The following is a 12678-nucleotide window of genomic DNA, read 5'->3' on the forward strand; positions in this document are numbered from 1 at the left end:
TCGTGAAAATCGGTTCAGATTTAGATATAGCTCCCATGTATATTTTCGTTCGATTTTATGGTAATGGGGCAACAAAGCCCTTACATTTCTTTCGATTTGCACGAAATTTGGAATAGCGTATTAAATTGAGTCTAGAATGATATGTGTTGAGTTTCGTGAAAATCGGTTCAGATTTATATATAGCTCCCATATATATTTTCGTCCGATTTCATGTAAATGGTGAACCACAGCCCTTATACTTCTTTCGATTTGCACGAAATTTGGCATAGCGTGGTGAAATGAGTCCAGATATATTTTCGTCCGATTTTATGTTATTGGAGCACTAAAGCCCCTATATTAATTTTGATTTGCACGAAATTTGGCACAGCATATGGAATTAAGTCTAAATTTATGTATATTAAGTTTCTTTAAAATCGGTTCAGAATTAGATATAGATCCCATATATATTTTTGTCCGATTTGATGTAATTAGTGTACCAAAGTCCCTATATTTATTTCGATTTGCATGAAATTTGGCACAGCGTGGTGAAATGAGTCTAGAATAATATGTGTTAAGTTTTGTGAAAATCGGTTCAATTTTATATATAGCTCCCATATATATTCTGGTCCGATTTTATGTAAATAGTATAACAAAGCCCCCAAATTTCTTTCGATTTGCACGAAATTTGACACAGCATATGGAAGTAAGTCTAAAAGTATGTGTGCTAAGTTTCGTGAAAATCGGTTCAGATTTAGAAATTTTCGTCCGATTTAATGTAAATGGTGAACCACAGCCCTTATACTTCTTTCGATTTGAACGAAATTTCGCATAGCATACTGAATTGAGTCTAGAATGGTATGTCTTAAGTTTTTTGAAAATCCGTTCAAATTTAGATATAGCTCCCATATATATTTTCGCCCGAATTTATGTAAATAGTACACCAAAGCCCTTATATTTCCTTCGATTTGCATGAAATTTGGCATAGCGTACTGAATCGATTCTAGAATGATGTGTGTTAAGTTTTGTGAAAATCTGTTCAAATTTAGATATAGCTCCCATATATATTTTCGTCCGATTTCATGTAAATAGTGTACCAAAGCACCTAATTTTCTCTCGATTTTCACAAAGTTTGGCATAGCGTACTGAATTAAGTCTAGAACTATATGTGCTAAGTTTCATGAAAATCGGTTCGGATTTAGATATAGCTTCCATATATTTTTTCGTCCGATTTTATCTTACTGGAAGGTCCCATAAAATATTTATAGAACCTAAAAAAATACCTATGCATAAAAATGCCTGTATTGCAGCCAAAATGTCTTCCTATTTGTTACATTCCTAATCTTGTTCAGCCTTCTTCTGATGATCTACATTGGTTCCGAATAGTCTGGTAATGGTCTGTAAATATCATCAACATGTGCCCAAGGTTGCACAATATGGATTTGCATGCTTATTATTTTGTTTGAGGCAATAAGACCAATATTTTTGTCTTCTTTTTCAGATTCTTTTTTTTTTTTTTGCTAGACAAGAAAACACGGGACTAGAAGAAAAAAATAATAAGAACGACAACAACAACAAAATATATTATGAAAACAAAAGTCTAAAGGTAATGAATGATGTTCTTATTTTATTGTTTTTGAAAAAAGTGGCCAACAGTTTTTTTTGGCAATGACCAGCAATTAAAGAATCTACAAATGAGCGGAAAATCGCCAGAGCATGTGTGTGAATAGATTTTCTTTATTTTTCTCTAATTGATTTTTCCTTTCAGGGAAACTAGAAGAAGAAAAATCTATAGTATGTACGTACAGATGTGACATACAAATTGCGCCGTTAAAAAAATAAATTTTTATGAAAAAATTTGAAGAGAAAATTATGATAATAAATATTAAAAAATTTAAATACAATTTTGGTAAAAAAATATAAATATGTAAATTTTTAAGAAGATTTTGGTAATATTTTTCACATCACTAAATTAAATGTGAAAAAAATTAACGAAATCTAAATAATAATTTAATTTCATTAATGTAAAAGTTGGTTCATAAAAAAAAAAATTAAAAATTTACAAATATTTAGGGCAGAATGGTTAAAGTATTCCAAAATCCCGCCCTCCAAAATGTTAAAATTTATCTCAATAAACAAACTGTAAATAAATAATAAACATACACACAGTTTACAAATATGGATGTGTGCTGAGACCCTTATCCCCAAAAGTCTACCCACAGTCCTAAAAAATCTGAGTATGTATTTCCAAATCCAAGTGGTGGGTGTGAAATTTTAATGAAAAAATAAAAACAACAAACACAGCTGCACTTGAACTTGACATTCAAATTTACGCAATGCAACTACATGGTCATGCGTCAAGTTTTGATAGCTGCGGAACATATAACCATAGCTTTTTTATTTTAACCGGCCTTTGTTATTTTTGGACTTTGTCATCATCATCATCATTAACGTGACAACTGGTATGTATTTGCCTTGCACTTGTAGCCACGTGTTGATAACATATGCAGAGAAATATGTACATAACAAAAATAACAACAACAAAAGGAAAATACTTGCAACAAACTATGTGTTGAGGAAACCCTTAAAGTGTTAAAGGCAATGTTGTTATTTAAGGGTTGAGGGTGGGTGTACGAAAAATGCTTAGTCTAGGGTTTTGTTTCTGGAAAAAATTGAGCCCCTAGAAATACACTAACATATACAGACAACCTACATAGGTAGACAATACTTTTTAGGTATTAGAAACGAAAAATTCCGAACCTGTCGTAATAAAAAATATGCATATACTCGGGGCTTTGCAAAAACATAAACCGAAATTGATTTTTTGTATGCAGATTTGATACCCCAGCAGAACACAAAATATTTAATAACAGCCAATCCGGTTGAAAACCCTACCAAAAATCATGAAAATGTCGAAAAATCGGAGAAAAAATTCTAGTTTCGGCTTGCCATCACTTGGTGGAGTGACTTGCCACTATCCTAGACCGCAAGTTACTGTGGAATAGGAATGTTGAGGAACGCTCCAAGAAGGGATTGCTGGCACTCTATTCATGCAAGAACTCCATAGGCAAGAGTTGGGGATTGAGACCCGGAATTATACACTGGTTGTATACGACGATTGTCTTACCCATACTTACTTATGGTTGTCTTGTCTGGTGGCAGGGGGTGAACAAAAAGAAGCTGCTGACAAAACTGTACTTAGTACAACGATCGGCTTCAATTCTGATCACCGGAGCATTAAGAAGCACACCACAGGCAGCCTTAAATGCAATCTTGAATCTCCAAACATTCCAGGCGGCCAGGTGTGCCCTGAGACTCCGGGAAACAGATGCCTTGAAATCGCTGAACTATGGTCAAGCCAGCATCCTAAACATAACACCAGATTATGACCTTTTTTGGGGGGGGGATAGTCATATCAGTGATTATATTCCCCTCCATAGGGACTTTAATGACATCAAAGTTAAATTTCCTAGAAGGAAATCCTGGACTAGTGGCTCCCTACCTCTGCCAGGTCTGTCAATCTTCACAGACGGGTCCAAGATGGAGGAAGGCACTGGTGCAGGCGTCTACTGTAGGGAATTAGGTATACAGAACTCATATAAACTCAACAATGACTGTAGCGTTTTTCAAGCAGAGATTCTCGCAATCACGAAAGCGGCCGAGATAGTAAAAGCACTTAATGCCGACATTACGGGACCGGTGACTATTTATGTAGATAGTCAGGCGGCTCTGAATGATATACGACAAATAGTTGGACTATGCTGGGTTCCAGGACATAACGATATTGAAGGGAATGAGATAGCCGACGAGCTTGCTCGAGGGGGGTCAGTCTTCTGATTGAGAGATCTGTGAAACCCCCCATCAGCTATTACATTGGCAGAATCCGTGCGTTACATTGCTAGGTAGTCGGTAATAGATGGTTAAGGGAACCTGCTTGCAGAATCTCTATATCTATCTGGCCAGAATTCTCTCTCGAAAGAAGGTATTCGTTGCTGGATTACAGCAAGAGGGAGATCAAAATCGTTGTGGAGATTATTACTGGTCACTGCAAAGTTAGATCTCTCACTTCTAAGTGGGACTCCATTGGAGAGGATTACTGTCGTCTATGTGAGGACGAAGAAGAACTGAAAACAATTGAGCACATCATCTGCAAATGTCCATCGCTGATCAGCAGAAGACATAAACAGTTTAGATGTCATGAAATTGATAATCTAGTCTTCTTCTCTAAAATAGACCCTAACCAAATTCTAGGCTTTGTCAAAAAATTGACTTGGCTAAAATAATCTCTCTTCCGTCCCCTTTTTTTCTCACTATTCTTCTCTCTACTCTTCCACTATATTTTTTCTTTTCTTTATAGGTATACCTATACATAAAGGATGATCACAATGGACATAGTTTCCGAGTGGACGGTTGTTTCAACAATCTTACATCCCCAACCTAACCTTATAGCCCATTACGAACACTAAACATCCTAGAAGTACTAGGAAGACTTATATCTTAAGGTTGCTGGATCACAGCAGCCCTTTATGAGAGCTATGCTATATATTCCGAAATTTTCTGCCAATACGATTTTATACCCCTCACCACACTGTGATATTATGTCTTTGTGCATATGCTGTCAGATAGATGCATGGTTACTTTAGATAATATGCATATAATCACTTTCTGAGTCGATTTATGTATGTCCATCCGTCTGTCTGTCCATGTTAAAGTGTAAACAATGTAAAGGTTGCATTTATTATCCGAATTGGGAAAAATCGGTTAAGGTTTACATATAGCTCCCATATATAGTTTTGTCCGATTTTTAGTAAAGAGAGCCGATTGCCGCAAAATTTTGCAGAATGGACTGAAAATACTATAACATGTGTGTCAAGTTTTATTGAAATCGCTTCAGATTTAGATATAGCTCCCATTTATGTATGTTCCGATTTAATGTAAGTTCTGCTCCAAAGTCCCTATATATCTTTCGATTTGCACGATATTTGGCGTAGCGTACTAAATTGAGTCTAGAATGATGTGTGCTAAGTTGCGTGAAAATCGCTTCAAATTTGGATAAAGCTCCCATAGATATTTTCGATACAGGCCACAGTTATGGACCAATCTTCACGAAATTTTGCATGCAGGATGGGTTCTGGCCAATGAAGACCCCTATCTATTGTTTCTGGTAAAGATCGGTTAATGTTTATGGGATGAAATGGACCAAAAACTTTATTTTTGTCTGATTTTCTGGTCGCTCCAGAGGCCGCAATTATGGCCAAAAGGTCGCGAATTTTACATGGAAAAGGGAATCGGGTCAAAGAATAAGCATGTCTGTTTTGATAAAGATCGGTCAATATTTAGCGGATCAAATGGACACTGACTTTTGTGTGAAAAATGTCAAAATTTGTATTCTATGGCGTATATATTTAACCCTGAAGGTCATAGACCCGAGAAATTGATAGTATATCCAAGAGGAGTGATTGACCTTTAAATTGATACCAATTATATTGTCGTACATAGTCGGATGAAATATTTACAGGTGCTTACGTCTTCAGATATTATTTAGTAACCCATTACCACACTGGAGGGCGGAAATATAGCGCAGATCGCTTCGAAATGTTCCATGAGGTTCCAGTTACGGTCAAGGACAACGCCTATAATTTTCGGCGATAATAAACTTACTTTTTGGAATTTTTTCGAGTCGACTTATAAACAACAATTATAAGCCGAACATCACCACAGATCCCACGATAAATCGAATATGGAAATGCAATTAGAAGGGCTGTACTTAATACTAATAATATTTGTTGACCTCAACTCGGTCAAGAGAGTGCAACTATCACAAAATATTGCCCTGGATCGGAATAAAAATCCGCAGAAAGTTAGAGTTCTGAGGTAGTTGTGTAGGGTATCGTATGGTCGGCCCCGTCCGACTATACTGCTCCGCTCACTGGTTTCGAAATAACTTTGGAAAAAATTTACCAACATTTTAAAGATTGACTTGATAATGTCACCATTAGAATTCCTGTTCTTAAAAAAGTAAATTATGAACTAATTACTTAGTTCCCCATACAAAATTGTCTGAGCGAACACCGACTTTTGTACGTTGCTCAATTCGAATCTCTCCGAATCACCAAGAATTTTGTCCCATCTCTAACAATTGAGAGAATTTATCGAAACAAAATTAATTTTGACAGCATGAAAAAAAATTCTCCAATTTTTTAAATGTGACATTTGAGTTGAGAAAGTATAAAAATGTATTGAAAACAACAATATTTTCAGAAAAAATGGAAAACATGAATTAAAAGTAAAGATATAGGGGTTGATATTATAGTCAGGAGAAAGAGAATTATTTTTTCTATTTAGATCCATATGCAAATATGTTAGAATTTCATGCAAATATGTTAGAATTTTGGTGTAAAACAAGAAACAAAAAGTTTGAAATAAAAAACACTGATGACATGAATTAAGAATAGTGTCGAATGAACGGGTTAATTCATGTACGCAATTCTGAGAGCGAACTACGTTGTTCGAATGCCCGTCAGAACATGGCATTAAAGATCAAAAAAGTCCACTTCGACGTTTAGACTTCTTAATACAAAAAGTCGATTAATCGATTTACTTATCCCTACTTTTCTATAGCTTCCAATTCTCCCAAATGTCACCTATGACTGTAAACATGATCCAATAAACAGGTCGTGTCAGAAGCAATCGTTATCGACAATTTTGGAGTAAAATCCCCCATACTGTCAACTATTTTGTTTACGTTTTCACACAATTTTGTCAAAATCGAAAACATTTTGACAGCTCGGCTGAAATCATCTGGCCTTATTGGATCATGACTGTAACTTGATTTTAAAATTTTGCCATGACCAAAGAAATTACACTTTAAAGGTCTTCTATGGCAAGATGTGACACGTTTACACTTTAATTTTATAATTTTGTTAAATATTTTTTTTCTAAACTTTATGTAACAAATAATTACGTATTATAACATTGTTGCGGTAGCCCACAACAATACAATGACTTTGATTATTTGACTCTGCATGCGAATGTAATTTTCTAAACGTCACACAACTCTTTCGCTCACAAACCTCTCTCACTCCGCCCTCCCTCCTCTCTCTGTACCACACACACACACACTTGACTTCACAACAAAGTAAATAATAACAAAAATCAGATGTTTTATTATAACAACAACCAGTCATTTGGAATAGAAACAAATAATAAAACTACACACGGAAGTTGCAAAGAAAAATACCCTCAAAATGGAGTGATAACAAATATTGGAATATGATTTATTGGTAATATTGAAAGAATGACAAAAATATATATTTTTTATTTGGTTACAATTTATGGCTGGTATTAGAGAATTTCTTGTAATAGCATTTGGCTGGGGATTTCAGATTATGGATTACTTTTCGGTTTATTGGTTTAGTGAAAGTGGAATTTCCAACGATTTTTTTTGTAGCAAATCTCGTGCTTGTTAATAAAGCAAATAATAAATCGGATTTAAAGTATTTTCGAGAATGTCTTTTGCCTTGCGGCTGACTAAAAAACTAAAAAAAATAAGAAAATAAAAAGAAGAAAAGAAACTGAAATAAAATTAATAACAAACACACATTTTGATTTTAACTTCATCAGAGCCGGCAAAATGTCGTTGTTATTTTATTAATTTATTGTATAGTATTGAGTATGGCGTGATATCGTACGCATTGCTCACACGATATCATGCCATTTCAGAATAAACCAATCCAATTCATAGTCAAGCTTGTCGACCGACACAAGTCAAAGACTCAAATATTGAAAACTGACAATGTGATGACGATGATGATGATGGTCTATGGGAAGGGTTCATGGCAATGATCGCTGGGTATTATTTGTTGTTGCTGTTCAAGTTGCCATTAACAACACCAACAAAACACTTCACACATATGCTTGGTTTTGTTTATGTTTGCTTTTCACAACAAACGAAGCCGTTATTGTGGTTGGTGGTGGTAGTAGAAACAGCTGATATTTTGGAAAAAAAGTAAATAAATAATCATTTTAAGAAGAAACCAGTTAGAACCAATAACAAAATCGAAATTATGAAAAATTCCAAATGTTTTTGAAGATGTTTTTTTTTTTGAGTTTCTGAATGTTTTTCTGGTTTTTGAAAGGTAAATCAAGTTTTGAAAGGTAAAACCGGAAGTAAAACATATGGAACATAACAAAAAATAAATAAAATATTTATTCTTAATTGGGTTGAACGTTGTAGAAATATTTGAATGTATGTGGTTTTAAAATGAACTTTATTTAGCAAAGAAAGTTAAGTTTAAGAAGCATATGTGGGCTGCCTATAATAATTGCGGCGACAAAATGCCCCCAAATTGCGCTATGGGGCCTATACCAAAATGACGACCGAAATTTATTATTATTATTTTTTGTAGAATGGATTGACCCACAATCAGAACCTAAACTTTTAAATTACACTTTTCAAAACTTGCAAAAAATATCGAATAATGGGTGTACCATTACATGGGGGCAATTCCGGAATTCGGTCCAATATTGATACATTTTGATATGGATATTTTATACCCAATGATAATCTAAAATACACACTGTCAATGAAATCTCTAATTCAAGATCTATTAATAAGGCCAACCACCTGGTCTCCCTGGATGACCTTATTAATAGGTCATTCAGTGTTGTATTTCAATGTTTGTTGTCATTTAACATTTAACAAAGCCAAATTAATATGACTGAATCGAACGTATTACTTCTAAAATTATCGTATAAAATTGTAGAACAATGGGAAACCCGCTAATGATTGTTAGGTGTAAATACGACTGTTAAACATATGATCACACGGCATGGACCTATGCCGTCTCATGAAAAATTAATCAGTTTAAACAATTTAATTTTTTAGTGACTTTTTTTTAAGGAATTTGAAGATTTCAAAATATGTGTTTTTCGGCCATTTTAAAATAAAATACATCGCCAATTGACGTATTGCGATGACGTTTATTATTTGAAAAGTGTTGTAAACGCAAAAAACGTTTAAATTCAATATCAGAATTGTATTTCAATATTTGTTGCCATTTCCCATTAAAAAAAAATAAATAAAATAATGTTATATCACTGACTTATTTTGAAATTCTTGTAGAACATTGCGAAACTCCCTAATGATTGTTAGGTGTAAATACGACTGTTATGCTTATGATCACATGATCACTTATATTCTGAAATCCCATGGAAAATTAGTTATTTAAAAATGTGAATTTTAGGCCCTAAAACCTGAACATATATATCAATCTCCATGTTTAAAGAAATTTAAAGGTCAGACCTTTCTAGAAACATATTCATATTAGATTTTTACAGCAAACATGAGAAGTAGTTGATATGCAACAGATCTTCGTGAATGATATTGTTAATAGGCAAGGTTAGCAAGGCCCGTTTCTTCCTACTATAAATTCAATTTACAATAATAAATTTTTACAGTAAACTTGGGAAACAGCTGATCTTCTTTTGGATGACCTTAATAATATGTCTTAATTGTTGTTCTGTAAAGTTGTTCATCTGTTAATATTTCGCATGAACATCGATTTTATGTCAGCTGACTTCTTGATCAGCTGTTTATGGTCCAAATTGATTACTCAAGGGCCTATATATTTTGTAAAGCCTAATTGTTTGGATTAAAAAAATACAATTAGGATTTTGAAGATTTATTATTTCAGGACTACAAAATGTTGAATTATGATAAGCAATAAAAAACATCTTTTTTATTTTAGGATTTCGCAAAGAATCGAAATTGTGATTTTCATAAAAAAATTGCCAGGAGAATTTTCAAAAATTAAAATATTTTCTTTAACTTCTCCTGAATGTCTCTTTAAAATTTCAAATGAAAATCTCAACAACTCTGGAATATATAGCCGATTTTTTGTGTCAGCATCAAGCGAGGGCAAGAGTGCTTCTCAAACTCTAAACGAATTTTTTACAAATCGCGGACACGATAACTCACAAAACAATTAATCAAATTAGCTCCAAATTTTAACACGTTATTATGTACGTACATAGATATCATATGAACTAGGATAAATCCAATAGGTAAATTTCTTCCCTATTTCCCTGCTTTGTTTTTTTTTTTGTGGTTTCCAAGGCTTAGGTCAACTTTTTTATTTTTAAAATAATTTTTCACAATCTTACAATTTGAAGTTCAATGCCTCAATACGTACAGTATTTATGTATTGTATTTTCATCGAACATATGCTGTATTTGTGTAAATATATATATTTTGTAAAAAATATCGCCTCTTTATAATTATATAATTAAAAAAAGCGATGAACTTATTTTTACAAAAATGATTTAATTTTATTTTTTCTCTCACTTTTCTACATTTATTTTTTATTTCTTATATATATATATATATATATAATATTTTCTCGGCAAACGTGTTGTAGGTAGCTGGCAGATGGCCTGCATCCATCCCGCGACATACCTATACAGATACAGTTCACTGTTATCGGCCATTTTAAAATAAAATGCATTGCCAATTGACGTATCTAGTATTGCGATGACGTTTATTTTTTTGTATTATTTGTAAACTGATGTAAACACAGAAAATGTTTTAATGCACTTTTATTTTTTCTACAAGTTTTTGGCTTAATCAGCAAAACAAATATATATTTAGTTAATGTGTTTATATGTATGTATGTAACAATTAATGTTAAGGAATTTCTATTAAGTTAGAAAATTTGCATATTTACAAATAAATAATAATATTTGTTTAAGCAGGAGAATTATTTTTCCTTTATTTTTGTAATAATATCAACAAAAAATTCTCAATAAAATTCTTCTCTGTCTTCCAATGCTAAATTTAGATACGCTTGGTTCCTGCGTCAATGCTAATCCAATTGAGTCAAAACACAATTTGTAAACAAATACCTTTTTTGTTTTTATTTATTTTTTTTGAAAAGGGAATTGATTAATTTACATATATATGTAAATATTTACTTGGCCTTGTCACAGGAAAGTTCATTTCGATTCGGATTACTTTACGACAAGGGCACCCTATCAGGTCAATATCAACAGATCTAAACATATGTACGTATTTCTATTTCAAGGTGTTTTTACCGGGCTAATCAGGAATGTTTTAATAAAAACTCCTAACGACAAGAAAAACACTTTTGTTGTTTTTAAAAATTTTGTGATCTTAAACTTTAATTAAATCCATTAATAATTTATTCAATAATAAAATAATTTAATAATAAATTGCACAGTTTTGCAATTATGACAGGTGTTCTATATTTTATGTACAAAACATTCACACGCATATTTGCAACTTAGTAATGTCACCCCATCAGCTGTTTTCCTTGATTAATACGAGAGCTCTCTGGGTCATTTTACTTTTCCCACTCTCTCTGTCTCTCCCTCCATATTAAAGTGCTTGGACATTTAATGCAAATACTTAACTTAATTCAATTGTGGCATTTTATTTGATTAAATCTCATGATTTCATTATGTACGATGAAAGCTTTATTCATTATCAGTCACTGAGTCTGTCTGTCAGTCGGTGGTTCTGTCACACAAACGTACACATGTGTGTAATTGTCATAGCGAATACTCTGGAAGTGTAATAATAAAACATATGGATGGAGATTTGAGCTGTATAACAGTTCAATTGTGTTTATTTATCTGATATGACTTCCTTCTCTCTCTCTCTCCGCAGATGAGAGATGTGTTTTTGTGGTAATAGGATTGCCATATTAAATAATAAACAAAGACTAAAATGAGTGGAAATTTGTTTTAGTTTTTTACAACTGTAGGAATCTTAAGTTACCATATTACAGATTTTTAAGGGTTATATTTAAACCAATTTAAGGCCCCAAAAGGCTTAATTTTTCTTAAGGTGTTTTAAAAAAATAAGGGGTTAAGAAGATAAGTCAGCTTTTTGTTTAATTGAACATTTTGAACTTTGTTTACATAATGGAAGTCAACTCACAGTAATGGATTTTGCCAGCAAACTTGAGATACAGCTGATATCCAGCTCATGGCACAATTAATATGTAGTCCATTTAGCGCAGCTGATGACTCGATTAACTGTCAAAATGTGTAATTTATACTTGAATTCGATGTACAATGTTGCCAACCATGTGAAATATTATATGGGAAAATTTTACAGATGGTCGAGACAAAAACATATGATTGATACATCACCTTATTATTGCATCATAATCCAGCTAGTCTCCCTCGATGTTCTTATTAATAGGCCCTGCTTGACATAATTCTGTTTTTAGAGGCGTTTTTATTAATTGAATTGAACATTGATGTCTTAAAGAATGCTGGCAAAATCAGACATTGTGAAACTCCTTAATGATTGATTTGTGTAAATACGGCTGGCTGCTGATCAGGGTTTCCAAGCACGTCGCTATTCAAGAATGGTCCCAAAAGGTGGAATTTAAAAAAAAAATTGGAAATCATAAAACGTGGATTTCAAAAGAAAATTGAAGGCCAACCATTGTGAAATCCCTTAATGATTGTTAGGTGTAAATACGACTAATCACTATGAAAATCTCAAAATGTGATTTTTCTTTGAAGAATGTTTGAAATTTTAAACCGTGGATTAAAACAAAAAACTATCTTCCAAAATATGAAATTTTTAAAGCAAATTGAATACATAAATCAACAATCAGACATTGGAACACCACTGGATTTGTTTTGTAAATGTAAAACGGCATACACATT

Source organism: Musca vetustissima, unplaced genomic scaffold, assembly GCF_032173495.1.
Source record: "Musca vetustissima isolate MV318-11 ecotype Yass unplaced genomic scaffold, APGP_CSIRO_Mvet_v1 utg5354, whole genome shotgun sequence".
NCBI lineage: Eukaryota > Metazoa > Arthropoda > Insecta > Diptera > Muscidae > Musca > Musca vetustissima.